Source organism: Bufo bufo, chromosome 6, assembly GCF_905171765.1.
Source record: "Bufo bufo chromosome 6, aBufBuf1.1, whole genome shotgun sequence".
NCBI lineage: Eukaryota > Metazoa > Chordata > Amphibia > Anura > Bufonidae > Bufo > Bufo bufo.
Genome location: NC_053394.1, coordinates 385,537,072 through 385,551,697, shown reverse-complemented (window position 1 = coordinate 385,551,697; position 14,626 = coordinate 385,537,072). Strand labels below are relative to the sequence as shown.

The window sequence follows — 14,626 nt, the reverse complement described above, 5'->3', positions numbered from 1 at the left end:
GGAGGGCGGTACATTATACACATATGCTATCTGAACAATATACTTTATACATTAGTGGGACTATATGCGCCCAATGCACATTCTCAACGTTTTCTCCACAACCTATTTAATAAGGTGCAGTCTGTGCAGAAAGGAAGGGTTCTCATATGCGGCAATTTCAACACTGTTCCAGACGCATCTCTGGACTCTTCCTCCCCTGCGAGACGAAATCCTTACTCATTGACGGATTTCCTTTCTAAATTATCCTTATACGATGTTTGGCGCCTGAACCATGCCATGGAACGAGACTATACATACTTCTCCCCTTCCCATCTAACCTATTCTCGTATTGACTTTGTTTTGGCAGACAGAGCTTCTCTCTCAGCCATCACAGACTCTGATATAGGAGTAATAACATGGTCAGACCATGCCCCTGTCTCAGTAAAAATCTCTGAGCAATATAACCGCCCTCCGAATCCGACATAGAGGATAAATGAATACTTACTAGCAGATTTAGAATGTCAAAAAGAGGTAAAGAATGCTTTAACAGAATATTTCTCGACTAATGTAAACTCCGTAGAAAATCCATCTATTGTATGGACAGCGCATAAGGCCTACATCAGAGGCATCCTTATTAAGTTAGAGCATAGGGCCAAAAGAAAAAGAGAGCAACTCCTCACAAGTTTGCTGACCAAGATCCGAGCTACGGAGATTCTGAATAATGCATCTCCCTCTCCTCTCCATTCTGAAGAGCTTCGCTTCCTTAGGCGCAGCTTGGGGAGCACATGCTGCATAAATACGAACTGTCCTTAAAAAAGGTTAAAGCATTGTATTATTCCCAGGCAAACAAGGCGGGAAACCTGCTAGCGAGAAGAATCAAAACCAGAGCCCAGAATTCCCACATTGCTTTCCTTTGGAATCCTCCCAAAACCCCAAAAATATATGATCCAAAGGCGATTGCTAATAGGTTCAAGACATTTTACTCAAGTCTTTACAACCTAGTTGATGACAAGGAGGTTGTCCAGCCATCTGAACAGGACATCAATAATTTTCTTGACTCCCTCTCGTTGCCCTCTATGACTGAGGAACAAAGGGAAATGGTCTGCCAGCCCATCACACTTGATGAGGTCTTGGGCATAATCAAAAGATTGCCCCAACACAAGAGTCCTGGGCCGGATGGTCTGTCTAACACCTATTATAAAATTTTCTCTGACCTTCTTGCCCCACACCTTCATAAGTCTCTATCTAGAATCCTGACTGATGGATGCATGCCTAGAGAAATGTTGGAGGCAATTATTGTCACTCTGCCAAAACCTGGCAAAGAACCGACAGTCCCCTAAAATTTCCGGCCAATATCCCTCCTTAACACCGACTTGAAAATGTATGCCAAATTGCTGGCAAATAGATTAGCAGCTATTATTCCATCCTTGGTAGCTCCTGACCAGGTAGGATTCGTACTTGGTAGACAAATCAGACAATTCTAGGAGAGTGCTCAACTTACTGGATAGAGTCAATAGATTGGCGTTGCCCACGGTATTCCTCACCTTAGACGCCGAGAAGGCTTTCGACCGGGTGAATTGGTCGTTTGCCTTCTCGGTGCTCCGTAAAATGGGTTTCCCAAATGCATTGATGGGGGCCATAGGAGCACTATACAGGGATCCGTCAGCTCGGGTATTGGCCAATGGCGTTCTTTCAGATCCCTTTGGACTCTCCAACGGTACCAGGCAGGGTTGTCCCTTATCCCCCCTAATCTTTATACTGTCCCTAAAACCACTAGCACAGCCATTAGACAAACAGAAAACATCTCAGGGATTCAGATTGGCGATAGGCAACATACTCTCTCACTATACGCTGATGACATAATCCTCTCCCTAACCAACTCTGTCCTGTCGCTAGCAGCAGTAAGGAAAGTCATTCATTCATATGGTTCCTTATCATTTTAAAAACTCAATGAAGTAAAATCCCAGGCCCTTCCCCTTTTTATCCCCGACCAGACTCTAGAACAGCTAAAACAACTCTATCCATGGGACTGAAAGACCACCGGGGTCCAGTACCTTGGCATTCAACTCACTCCTACTGTCCAAAAGTTATACAGTGAAAATTTCCCACAATTCCTCCTAGACCTTCAGAAAGAACTAGGAAACATTGCAAAAACTGAGATTTCATGGCTCGGCAGGATAGCGGCTTTTCAGCAGCATGTGCTCCCTAGGCTACTTTATCTGTTCAGAATTCTACCACTAGAATTACCCCGTCCCTTCTTTAATGCTATAAATAAAATGCTTACTAGGTTTACCTGGAACAAAGGGCCCCCCCCGCATTGCCAGGACAGTCATGTCCAGATTTAAAATATTTGGAGGCTTAAGCCTTCCGAATGTCTATGACTACTATTTGGCCACTAGAATACACCAACTTAGAGAGTGGTGGAGCTCTGATGTTCCTAAACATTCATCTGCCTGCAGGAAGAAAATGATCATTACAAACATGCTGCTGGCTACTCTAAGGTACTGCTGCCAGCTTGGGACGTTTGTTGGAGGTGACAGGTCCCCTTTAAATATGCAGATTGACACCAAAATAAATGGTTAAAATTGGATCCCTGTTTTGGTCATATTGATAGTTTTTGGTCATATTGATAGCCTATGGGACATTTACACATCACTGTGACTGGGGCCTCCAAATGTGATGCACCATAACGGCCCTGCCTGGCAAGGTAGAAACCACTATGTGCACAAAACAAGCAATCACTGACAGAATATATTAAGGGGCAGCATCCAAAACCATCCATAAAAACAGTAAAGGATCACTACCCCCCCCCCCCCCCCCCCCCATCCGAGGTATCGTCATTACTTGTAGAAGTATTGTCAGGTGTCAGAAATCCGATTATGAACCCAGACAAATCTGTAACTGCGCCCATGGAGCTCATGGAACGGCCTGAATATTAGAGATCCTCCAAATAAAACATCATCTCCACAGAATGGAGAATGGGTCCAGATCCGTTCCGTAACATTGCCGAAGGGATCCGGACCCATTCATTCTCTATGGAGCCTGAAGAGTTGCGGACAGCACACAGTATGCTGTCCGCATCCGCAATTCTGGAGCGCGGCCCCGATCTTCCGGTCCAAGGCTCCCGAAAAAAATGGAACATGTTCTATTCTTGTCCGCAATTGCGGACAAGAATAGGCAGTTCTATGGGGGTGCCAGCCGGGTATATGGCGGATCCGCAATACACTACGGACGTGTGAATGGACCCTAATAGGAATGAAAATAGTCATAGGAAACAAAATGATCAAAAATGTAATATATCCAATAAAAATATTTTATATCAAGTCTTCAATTATAAAACTTAAACAATCCAGAGCTGGTAAATTTATGTGAGATGAGTGAAGCACATGACTTCTACAAATACAGGGGTGGCGGGGACCCCACTTGTTGGATTTATCTACAGGTACATTTTGGTCAGGGTGTACAGATTAAGATGGTATTCCTTTAGGAGGGCGAGTAATGGCTTCTATGTAATGAGGCAATCCTCACCTGGGTCACTTGTTGGGAGAACTTGCACATTACTGATAAAACCCAGTAAGAGCTGACGGTTTCTTGACAAGCCCATATTTGACGTTTAAAATTTTGAAAATACCATATTTTTCGCCCTATAAGACACAATTTCCCCCCCAAAAAGTGGGGGCAAAATGTCCCTGTGTCTTATGGGGTGAACCCTAATGAGCTCTTTAGTACCGGAGGACCGGGAAGCGTTGAAGGTTCTGTACTCATCGCTTCCTATTCTTTGGCTGTCAGCTGTGCAGTGGCTGCGCACAGCGTGAGGGCGCTCTGTGACCTCACTTTGTATGCGCCAGTTCATAGCACAGCTGACAGCAGGATGAAGAGGATCTCGATGTAGGTGAGGAGTGGCGGCGACCGGGAGCAGAAGAGGTAAGTGGGTTTTTTGTTTTGTGTTCTGTGACTGAAGAGAGGCATGGGGGCTGAAATATGGCAAACATGGCAATGGAGGCAGATATGGGGGTTAAATATGGCCATGGGGCTGATATAAGGGCTGAAATATGGCAATAGGGGCTGAAATACAGTATGGTAATGGGGGCTGAAATATGACCATGGGGGCTGAAATATGTCAATGGGGGCTGATGAGAGGCATGGGGGCTCATGAGATGCATGAGGCTCTTATCTGAGGTCTGATTGGGGGTCATTCACATTGGGGTCTGAGCTGAGGTCTGATTGGGAGTCTAATCTGAGGTCTTATTTGGGTCTTATTAACATTGGGGGTCTGATTGAGGCGGTCATCTGAGGTCTGATTAACATTGGGGGTCTGACTGGTGGTCTCACCTGAGGTCTAATGAAAAATATTTTTTTTCTTATTGTCCTCCTCTAAAACCTATGTGCAACTTATGGGCCGGTGCATCTTATAGGGCAAAAAATACAGTACTGGGGGGTGTGGTTTGCCAACCGAGCAAGATGGCTGGTGAGACAAGTGCTCCAGAGCTACACCAGCGACAGCGGGATCCTACACCCCATAACCATGCATTCTGATACGGCTGACAGAGCGCAGACAGCCCGGATGATGACCAGAGGCAAGCGGTCCATGAAAAAGCAGGGGAAGCTGGATTTTTAACTGGGGAAAAGCCGTCCTCCCGGAGACACCTCTCCACCTCCGCTATCCCACCAGCTAGGCCCCGACAACCCGGAGGCCCGTAAGAACCCCCTGGATGACATGGCTGCTGACTCACCGAACGCCACGTCTGGCCTGCTCCCACCTACATCTCCAGACTCTCCGACCGCATGCACGAGACCCAGAGATGCCCGCAGGTCTCCGTCGGTGAGCCTACAGAAGCACGCCAATCTCCCAGTGCCATCTTCAAACTCGCCCATGGCGGGGCAGGCGCGGTCGCAGCAGGCTGAACAGACACCACCATGTGAGGTGAGCAACCACACCATTCTAACTATCCAGGCGATCCCAACAAACGATCAACCTGCATCCAGCAACCTACTGAAGGACATGATAGTCCTTTTTAGTAAATCCATCCACAAGGATTTGTCCTCCTTAGTCCGTCCACTCCAAACAGCGGTGGAGGCCATAGAGGGCAGAGTAGATCATATAGAATCTAAGATGGGGGATGTTTACAATATAGAAGAAAATCTAAATCGCACATCCTCATTCCTATGCTTTTGATATAACGACTGTTTAAAAATACAGCATGATATGGCGGTGAAGCACTATTATCAATGTGTTGCTGTGCACTATTAGGAGGCATTAGTATACAGTTTGATCAAAGAGCATAGGCCCACTTACCACGACAAGGTCGCCTCATTCAAGTGGGGACCTACTCTAACTTTGGCGCGGTACCGTGCGGCGACCATCGCGCCTCCACGCAGCTCCAGCATGCAATGGGACCCAGCAGCCACACAGGGCCCTCACTGTGCAGCAAAGCCACCTAGGCCCTGGGCCCCATCACTCCACCAGCACAGCACAAAAGCAGCGATGGCCACCGTCCAGCACCGCAAAATGTGAACAGGTGCTAAGAGCTCACCTGTTCACAGCCTCTCAGGAACTCCAACCGAGAAGTAGTAGGAATTTATTGACCCTTTGCAGACTTCTGCTAATTAAAAGCACCTAAGTCGAATGGGGAGGAGTGCTGATCCAGAGGGGAAATAAAGGGAAATAGAATATACAATGTTTACAATATAGAAGAAAATCTAAATCGCACATCCTCATTCCTATGCTTTTGATATAACGACTGTTTAAAAATACAGCATGATATGGCGGTGAAGCACTAATCTAAGATGGGGGACTTTGCTACCTCACACAACCAGCTCATAGATGCCCACAACGACATGTCAGAGGAACTTGATCGCCTCAAAGCAAAAGTGGTTGACCTGGAGGACAGGTCCCGCCGGAATAACCTCAAATTTTGGGGAGTCCCTGAGGAGATAGCCCCCAAAGATCTGACTCCCTATCTGCAGAGCCTCATGAAAACAATGATCGCTGATCTCTCGCCCCATGATCTAACCCTGGATAGAGAACACAGGGTGATGAGGCCGAAACATCTTCCTAGCTCGTCTCCAAGAGATGTCCTGGTGCGTGTTCACTTTTTTCACATTAAGGAAGTTACTGGCGGCGTCTAGGAAACTGGGCATACTGCCCTCTCCCTATTGCCAGATTAAGGTTTTTACAGACCTGTCAGCTATCACCCTCCAACAGCGGCGATCCCTCAGCGCATTCACTACTGCTCTGAGACCCAATAATGTCCCTTACAGATGGGGATTCCCGACCAATGTCCTGATACGCGATCAGGGTGCCATACATGTTATCACTTCCCTGGAATCCGGGATGAAGCTTCTGGACTCCTGGAACATCACGATGGAGGTCTCTGACCAAGGCCCCGGCTCACCTACTCACCTGGACTCTGAGTGGCAACTGGTGTCCCAGAAGAGGAAATCCCACCGCTGATATGTGATATGTGGTTTTGTGGTTAGCAAGCTTAATGTTTTGCCACGGTAGCGCTGTGCAGCCCTTCCCGGCCATGAGCCATAGTATATGCCCTACCAAGTGATCATCGGCATTACATGCCGATCTATTATTTCTCCTTTGTTATGTTTTTCAGTTAAGTTGTGCAGAATTGCTCTCTTAATTTGTTATTTTATTCAGTACATTTGCAGGATATGCCGCGTGCAGGCTTTGGTGCTACCGGAACTCCCTATTTGCAGTGCACTACATTTAAATACTGCGTTATGCTTCCACAGCGTAGAACCCTCTCCTTATGGTCTTTAAAGTAGTTGCTGTAAACACTAAAGGCTTGAATAGCCCATTCAAAGGATCTATGCTGTGGAAGGAGACAAGGGCTCTGGGAGGGGATGTCATCTGCGCAACTGAAACGCACTTGTTGAAGGAGGATGTCCATAGGCTAAAAAACTTTCATTTCCCTCATGTTTTCCACTAATATTATACAAAAAGAAAAGGGGAGTTATGGTTGCCATTAAAGACACGGTAGCGTTTCAGTTGTCAAGATCTATAGAAGACCAAAATGGTCGACACATTATCTTGATAGCATCCATAAATAATGTAACTTACACTATGGTTTTTGTATATGCCCGAATAAGCACCAACTGCACTTTTTACGTAAGCTAATGAACAAGGTGAACGCAGTTAAGAGGAGCCTGGTCTTGTGGGGGGGAGATTTCAATTTTGTGTCAGATCCTCATATGGACTCGACATCCAGAGCTAGAGTTCCCCCCTAGGGTCTCAGCTCCCTTTTTACTAAGGGAAGACCTCTATGATGTCTGGAGGCTCCATCATGATAGAGAAAAAGATTACTCCTTCTTTTCTAGCGCCCATCAAACTTACTCCAGAATAGATATTTTTCTGGTAGAACGCAACCTCTTACGTAACGCCACATATTCCTCTATAGAACTAATCACATGGTCTGACCATGCGCCCATCACACTCACCATTAGTGAAACTAACAACAGACCCCCTTACTCCCCGTGGCGCAATAACACGTTTCTGTTGGAACACCCCAAACATAAGTTAAAATTACGAGAGGGGCTAGAGGAATTCTTCCGCGTAAATGATGGCTCTATGTCAAACCCCTTCTCCCTGTGGAACGCCCACAAAGCGTTCATGAGGGGCTTGTTCATTAAATCTGGGCATAAGGCAAAGAGGGACAGAGAGGAGCGTATAACTGCATTGACTTCACAGATCAGATCCTTGGAGTCTAGCAACAAGACCAATCCCTCTGCTAATTCAGCGACCCAACTGCAAAACTTACGCCTCCAATTAAAAGATTGTCTGCTCTATAATTATGAGAAACACCTAAAATCAGTGAATGCGTCCTACTATGCCCAAGACAATAAATAGCCTGTAGACTGAAGGAAAGGGCCTCTAAAGCTAAGATACCCTTTCTCACATCGAAGCCGTCGGGTTAGAAGATAATAGACCCACAAGGAATTGCAAATTACTTTAGGAGCTTCTATGAAGCCCTCTACAACCTGACGCCACAGTCGGAACCATCTCCTCAAACGGCTGTAGCTATTGATCAATTTTTTGGTTCCCTAGAACTTCCAAGTCTCACCAACACCCAATTAGAGAACCTAAACTCCCCTGTGACGGAGGAAGAAATCCTAGGGGTAATTACAAAACTACCCAATAATAAAGCCTCCGGCCCAGACGGGTTTTCGAATGCATATTACAAAGCATTCCGAAAAGAGCTCTCCCCATATTTACGTCAAATCTTTCAACAATTACTGGCCACAAGCTGTCCCCCGAAAGAGATGCTGGAAGCGACAATAGTCACTATCCCTAAAACTGAATCCCCCTCAGACGACACAAAGAAATTCCGCCCGGTCTCGCTCCTGAACACTGATACGAAAATATACGCAAAAATTCTAGCAAACGGCCTAGCCCTCTACATTTCAGCCCATGTAGACAAAGTGGGTTTTGTAAGAGGTAGGCAACTACAGGATAACTCCAGACGCACATTAAATATACTTGATCATGTGCAAAGATCGAAAATCCCGGCCTTGTTGGTCACCCTGGATTCCGAGAAGGCATTTGACCGCATTAACTGGTCATTTGCGTTTGTGGTCCTATCGAGGATGGGATTCTCTGGGGCGATCCTGGCGGCTATCAAAGCGCTATATACCCAACCCAGCGCAAGAGTTTGGGTAAACGGGGCGCTCTCAGATCCCTTTAACATCACCAATGGTACCCGCCAGGGCTGCCCCCTATCCCCCTTGATATTCATACTGATGATTGAGCCGCTAGCCCAGGCCTTACGACAATGCTCCGAGATAACGGGAATCACTATAGGAAACAAAGAACACACTGTTAGCCTGTACGCTGACGACATTATCCTAACGCTGACAAACCCCCAAACATCTCTCAAAGCTGCCATCGACATTATGTCTCAATTTGGTGAGCTTTCCATTTATAAACTTAACGCCACTAAGTCCCAAGCCCTCCCACTCAATATCCCTACTGACCAGGTGGAGACGCTTAAAGATGCCTTTGACCTGGACTGGCAGGATAGCCAAATCGATTACCTAGGAATAAAGCTAATGACATCATTCGCTAACTTGTATGCCGCGAATCACCTCCTATTCTTAGGGACAATGGAGAAAGATCTCTCCAATTTGGCTAAATTTGAGACGTCTTGGGTAGGCCGTATTGCATCTTTTCAGATGTTCATACTTCCCAAGGTCTTATATTTATTCAAGACACTGCCAATTACCTAACCAACCAGTTTTTTTAGGAAGTGCACCAAGCTGATCAACACCTTAGTCTGGAAACAACACAGACCTAGAATAGCAGCTACGATAATGCAAAGAGCTAAACGTCGGGGAGGACTAGGCCTTCCGCATATATACGATTATTTCTTGGCTTCGCAAATCTCCTAACTGAGAGAATGGTGGGTGGACAACCACTCCAAACAATGGGTCCATATGGAAGCATCACTGTCCTCTGTATGTAGCCTTAAGTCCCTTTTACTAGCTGCTCTCCATCCAGCGTTTATACGTCCCCCAGGCCCAACGCTGGTATCCATGGCATTGGGAAACTGGTCTCATTTTCATAAACTGTGCCCACATGCGCCCGAGCCCTTTCCACCCTCCACACCCATAACGGTGCTCAATCTTCTAGTTCCCAATGTAACAGTCTCGCCCTGGGCGGCAATCGGCCTAGACCTACTATCTAAGCTGCTCCTTTAAACTCCTACATAAGCAATACTTGATACCAAATACTGATTTCTATAAATATCTATGTATTAGACACTTTATCACAGCTAACTCCCCTATTAAGTTACTGGGCAATCAGGAGATATTCAAATTTTGGTCACTTTCCTTGCCATATTGTACGCGCGTCCGCCCTGTATACATGATGCCCAGAGACAAAGGTTCATTTGTTAAATCGACCCCATTACACACCTGAGAAAAAGATCTCGGCTTAACGTTCTCAGATGAGCAATGGTCCTCGGCCTTTGCCTTTATCTCAAAGAATCTCAGATGTGCCTTTCATTACGAATCTCTGATGGAAACTACATTATGGTGGTACTATACACCCGACCGCCTGAGCCACATTTTCCCGGGGACTTCACATTTGTGCTGGAGGGGCTGTGGCCAGAGGGGCACACTATGTCGTATATCTTGCTCTTTGTTACAAGATATATGGAAAACCACCTTTTCTCTTGCTTCGGATCTACTTGGTAGCCAGCTCTTGCCTTCCCCCTCACTAGCCCTCCTTTTCATTGATCTCGATAAACTACCCTGCAACGTAAGGGTGGTGCTGGGGCACCTTTTCCTCTCAGCCAAATCGGCTATTACACAAAATTGGAAATCCCAGAATATCCCCAGCTTAACGGATATTACCCGCAAGCTCAATTCCACATATATACACAAAAAAATGTTGGCGAGAGCTGGACACTCATCCGCTACGTTTGAGAAAGAGTGGAGTTCCTGGGGTCTCTCCCTGATAGCAATACAATCCCCTGACTAATCCTCCCTAAACACTCCAATATATGCCTGCTGCAAAATGCACTATTTGTCTGTGAATTTATCTCTTAAATGTACTGATTGTTCCTTTGTTTGTTGACTATTTACTGCTGTATTCTCGAAGCGGTCAGGTCGGCGCTGCCAATTTGGCTGTGTAAAGTGCTGACTGTACTGCCGCTCATTGCTGATTATCTTATATGTTTAAAAATTACTAAAAACATATTGATGAAAAAAATACAGTACTTATAAAAGGTAGAACAGACCGGGGCTGGAATAGATAGATAATTATCTTTTTATATTAAACCATTTTTTTTGTTGTTTCCTCTCACGTGGTCCTCTGCGGACAGCAACAAACTGTACGATCTAAACGTGTTATCAAACCAACACAAAAGATTAGAGAGAACTTTGAGGCAACCAAAGAAGAGTTCAGTGACAATTTAAATGATTTATGGCAAACAACTGAACACTATATAGCAGCTCTATAACAATTATGCACCAAATTTAACCACAGTGTTGAATCGTTTAACTAACGCCTATGTCTGAAAAGTACATCACTTTCCTGAGCGACTCCAATTTTGATGATGCTTGAAAAGAGTTGAGAGAGAGAAAGAATCTCCTCCAAGAGAAGGATCGATAAACTTCAACCAAATATACGCTTTCATCTTCCAAAACCTCTCGTTCCAGAAGATTTGCGTGCATGACAAGCTTATGGCGATCCGGGCAGAATCAGAGGAAGCTAGTGTAAGAAGTACCTTTGCTAAGAAGGAGGCTGAGATCGCAAAGAAGGAGGCAAAGATGGAGGCAGAAATGGCAAAGAAGAAAGCAAAGGAGGCAGAAATGACAAAGAACAAAGCAGAAATGGCGCAGATGGAGGCAGAAGCCCAACTAAAAATTCTCTAAACAGAAAGGGAAAAAGCAGCTACATTAGCTAAACTGAAGGTCTTTGAGCAAGCATTAGGGCAAGGTACTGTCACGCCCTGCCCTGTGGGTGTTCTGAGGAGATCTGTCAGGAGGACTTGCTGCATGTGACTCGATCTGACAGTTTGTTTTGTTGTGGGTTTGAACTGAATCCCACCTCCTCCCAGGTGTTGTTCTTTAGTTAATTGGTGAGGCTATTTATTCCTCCCTCTCTGAAAGGGATTTTTCATAAATCTTACTTTTGATACATCACAGATTAGACATAGATTATACAAACCTCATCTCTTGTGGAATGCAGTACCTCCATTTGAATAAAACAGATTTCAGACACAAATGGTCAAAATGTATACAAATTGAGCATTTGGCCTCTATCACACAGTCAGAATTCTACCATGATTTGGAAGCTAAAAGCAGGAGTGGGTCCAGAACACAGAAGACAGGCAAATACTTCCTTCATGTGTCTTCTCTGTTTTGGACCCACTCCTGTTTTGCCTTAAAAATATTGATCAAATGCTGACGGTTTGAAGGCAGAGGCTCAAAATACAGGATCTGCTTTTTTTGGCTGTTCTTCTGACAGATCAGAGGAACGGAAAAATAAGCAGTGATATGAACACAGCCTGACGGCTGACACCTCCCCACTGTCATGAGGCACACATCGGGCATCCCATCTGCATCCAGCAGTGCCGGATCCGGTGAGTTGCGGGAGGCTGTTCTCTGTGAGAGTAGACTAATACAGCACCACATACCTCGTACATCCAGTGATGTCTCCTCTGATGTAGACATTCTCATTCCTCATCTTCTCCATTCAGACCAGACCGCCATGATGACTTCTTTCAGCCATCTCTTGTCTCTGCAGAGTTTGACAGACATCCTAGCTTCCCATCATCCTCCTCCCTTCTGAACACCCCGTCCTGCCACCCCCAGTACTGTGCCCGCTGTGCTCCCCAATACTATACTGCAGAAACAGATACCCCCCTGAAAATATGAGCACCACACAGACAGTGCCCCCTCCAATAATTATTTGCACAAAGTGCTGTAAAAAATAACTTTGTTCAGCAAATAGTGTAAACAGAATGTCCCCCAAAATAATGTTGGTAAGCTGATACTGTGCCAGGGTGCCCCCCACAGTACTAGTGCTCCCAAATGTCCCACCAATAGAAATCATTATCTTAGTAGTACTAGTGCCCCCAACAGTAATAATGTCCCCATAGTATTCATTAGAGTAGTACAGAATTAGAATGTATTGGCTCTGATGAGCCAAAGTTATTGCTTCGCAAAGTGTCGCGAGACTTCACGTAATAACTTCATAAATTGATTTCTACTGTAAAAAAACATTTCCTGAACTCGGGTTCGGTTTCAAGTGGTACGTACAGTATCCAAACATTTCATCCAAAGTCGATTCTCTCATCCCTCGTATTCATGTTTCCCATAGTCTCCCAGTAATAAAGCTCACCATAATGCCCCGGTAGTAATAATTCTCTTTATAATATGTGACAGTAGAAAAAATACCCACTTATAATGTGCACCAGTACAAAAATACCCACTTATAATGTGCGCCAGTACAAAAATACCCACTTATAATGTGCACCAGTACAAAAATACCCACTTATAATGTGCACCAGTACAAAATACCCACTTATAATGTGCGCCAGTACAAAAGAATGCCCCGTTGTGTGGCAGTAAAAAAATTACCTCCTCTCCCCCCTACTATGTGCCAATACAAAAAAACTTTCTTCGTGCCTCCAATTGAGCTCAGGTCCTCATTGCGCCCCCATAATATAAAATACTCCTATAGGGAGTCAACAAGGTAAAAGAGGAGAGAAGATTTAAAAGAAGAAAAACTGCTACAAGAGGACATAGTGTTAAATTAGAGGGGCAAAGGGTTAAAAGTAATATCAGGAAGTATTACTTTACTGAGAGAGTAGTGGATGCATGGAATAGCCTTCCTGCAGAAGTGGTAGCTGCAAATACAGTGAAGGAGTTTAAGCATGCATGGGATAGGCATAAGGCCATCCTTCATATAAGATAGGGCCGGGGGCTATCCATAGTATTCAGATATATTGGGCAGACTAGATGGGCCAAATGGTTCTTATCTGCCGACACATTCTATGTTTCTATATAGTGCCCCAAGTAGCTGCTCCTATAGTGCCCCCATAATGTGCCAGTATAAAATGCCCCTATATAATGTCCCCCAGTAGATGCCCCCATAGTGCTTCTCTCCCACACCTCTCCATAGTGCCCCCATAATGTATGCCAGTATATAATGCCAATATATAAGGCCCCCAGTAGATGCCCCCAACCGCTGCCTTCTCAAACAGCTGATCGGTGGGGGTCCTCAGTGTCGGCCCCCGCCGATCAGATGCTGATGATCTATCCAGAGGACAGGTCAGTAAATACACCTGCAGAACCCCTGTAAGTGAATATACAGCCCCCCGGTCCATACACTAGAGCTCCCTCGTAGGAACACCGACGTCTGGAACGCTCTGTGACTCCTCTACCGCTCTCCACTATATCTTCCCTCACGATGCAGCCGCTGTCTTCTAGGACACCACAAGCTCTCGCCCCTCTCACACACATATGAGATGAATGGAGGGCGGCCGGGCCTGCACGGTGAGCTCTGGGTTAGAGACAGCTGCGGGTCCTGGAGGTGGGTCTGACATTGGGGTGATATCCGGGCGATAGAGTTACCCCTAAACATCTCCTGAGCACACACAGAGCCCCGATACCAGCAGATTACATCGCCGGCTCTGCTACATGGACATGACAAAGACTCAGCTGTAGTAACTGAACATTACACATACACAGCTCTGCTACATGGACATGACAAAGACTCAGCTGTAGTAACTGAACATTACACATACACAGCTCTGCTACATGGACATGACAAAGACTCCGCTGTAGTAACTGAACATTACACATACACAGCTCTGCTACATGTACATGACAAAGACTCCGCTGTAGTAACTGAACATTACACATACACGGCTCTGCTACATGGACATGACAAAGACAACATTACACATACACAGCACTACTACATGGACATGACAATGACTTAGGTGTAGTAACTGAACATTACACATACACAGCTCTGCTGCACACACCCATACAACTCTAGGGAAAGGAATATTACACAGCTTGCAAATACATACAGCTCCCCTATACAGCCATTACACACATACAGCACTGCTACATAGACATTGTACGCATATTGCTGAACTACATAAACCTTACACACATA

General features: G+C 45.5%; 1 protein-coding gene across 1 annotated transcript in view; it reads left to right on the top strand.

Moving 5' to 3' along the window:
• LOC121003515 overlaps positions 1–14,626 on the top strand; it is a gene marked incomplete at its 5' end in the record, with an annotated part of 1,598,977 nt that overhangs the window by 1,542,143 nt on the left and 42,208 nt on the right.